Source organism: Ptychodera flava, chromosome 19 (genome assembly GCF_041260155.1).
Source record: "Ptychodera flava strain L36383 chromosome 19, AS_Pfla_20210202, whole genome shotgun sequence".
NCBI classification, from domain to species: Eukaryota; Metazoa; Hemichordata; class Enteropneusta; family Ptychoderidae; genus Ptychodera; species Ptychodera flava.
The window spans coordinates 4458635-4460712 of NC_091946.1; the positions used below are offsets into that span (position 1 = coordinate 4458635).

At 37.9% G+C, this 2078-nt stretch overlaps 1 protein-coding gene across 1 annotated transcript in view; it reads right to left on the minus strand.

The window, feature by feature from the left end:
• Positions 1-2078, minus strand: part of LOC139118431 (1-deoxyxylulose-5-phosphate synthase YajO-like) — a 388145-nt gene that overhangs the window by 291151 nt on the left and 94916 nt on the right. The window lies entirely within an intron of this gene.

Here is a 2078-nt window from a genome sequence, read left to right on the forward strand (position 1 = left end):
TAAATCAATGTGCATCTGTAGGTCATAGTGCTATGCCTTTGTGCCAGGTTTAAACAAAATTGGTTCCGCAGTGTCTGAGAAACGGCTGAGGACGGACGGACGGATGGACGGGCGGACGGGACCCAATCTACAAGTCCCCGTCGGACCTCGTCCGTGGGGACTAAAAACCCATTATGTAAATGCAAACTAGCAATTAATCTATATAATAAATGATACTACTAAGTGTCATTGATTTGTATTTACAACACTATGAGATCAAAATCTCTACCAAGTGTCATCAAATTTAACGCAGTATCTGTTGATATACCGGTATCACTCTAATTGGGAAAGTTCATTACATATGCAATTACAAATTAACTAACTTGACACTGATAAATTTTTTTTTTACTTAAAGTAATGTGAGCTTAACATCTGTACCAAGTTTCATGAAATTTAATGCAGTATTTCTTGACATATCAGACTAAGTACGAAAATTCAATAATTGACATGATACTGCTACATGCCGTTAAACAAAGCGATGTGCATATGTATGACATAAGGTAGGTCAATGTCCTTGTGCCAACGTTGAATAATCGCAATCATACCAATCCATAATCCAATAACACTAGGTCAGAATTTGTAAGACAAGAGTTGTAAACATAGATACAAAACAGCACAGAACAGACAGTAAATAGACGGTACACAAACAAAGTCAAATTCATGAAAGAAAGATATATGGATCGACCTCTGGCCAGAGGACCAAGAAGTGATGTCAGGTGTTCGAAAATAGTAAGCGCATCCTGCCCCACATGTGAATGATACTGGTGGAAATATGTCTGAGTTATAGCTCCGTACATGACAAAATCATAACGAAATAGCCACAAGACAGCCATATTGCATAGGAGTATGAAACAAATTGACATGCATATTTATGACAAGGGTCACTGTTCTTGTACCAACTTTGAATAAAATCCAATGATAAATGTCTGAGTTATGATGAATAAAGTTGGTTGAGATGTGCCAGAGTTATGGCTCCATACATGAAAAATTGGTAACAAAATGGCCGCATGGTGTGCCATATTGGATCATATCGTGAAACATATTGACATGCATATGTATGATATAGGTCAATGTCCCCGCACCTATTTTGAATAAAATCGGTTGAGATGTGCCTGAGTTATGGCTCCGTACATGAAAAAATCGTAATAAAATGACCGCACGGCGGCCATATTGGATCTTATCACAAAACAAATCAATGTGGATATGCATGGCACAGGTCAATGTCCTATTATCAACTTTGAATAGAATCGGTTGAGATTTGCCTGGGTTGTGGCTCTGTACATGAAAAAATTGTAACAACATGGCTGCACGGCCGCCATATTTGATCATATCATGAAACAAATTGACGTGCATATGCATGATACAGGTTAATGTCGCCGTACCAACTGTGAATAAAATCAGTTGAGATATACCAGAGTTATGGCGCCCTACATGAAAAAAAATCATAACAAAATGGCTGCCATGCAGCCATATTGGATTGTATCACAAAATAAATCAATGTGGATATGCATGACATAGGTCAATGTCCTTGAACCAACATTGAATAAAATGAGTTGAAACATGCCGGATTTATGGCTCAATACATGAAAAAATTGTAAAAAAATAGCCGCCATGCTGCCATATTGGATCATATTCATGAAATAAATTGACATATTGCATATGTATTATATAGGTCAATGTCCTTTACCAACTTTAAATAAAATCGGTTGAGATGTGCCTGAGTTATGGCTCCGTACATGAAACAATCGTAACAAAATGGCTGCCATATTGGATCATATCACAAAACAAATCGACGTGCATATGTACGACATATGAAATAATCCTTGTACCAAGTTTGAATGAAATCAATCCAGGCATCTCTGAGATATCTGCGTTAACGGACGGACGCACAGACGAACAGACGCACGCACGCATGGACGGACAGACTCACGTGACCAACCCTATAAGTCCACCCGGATGGTGTCCGTGGGGACTAAAAATTAGAAAGTTAGAGATGCATAAAAAATATAAAGAAGGTAACATCATATAGGCTACAAATA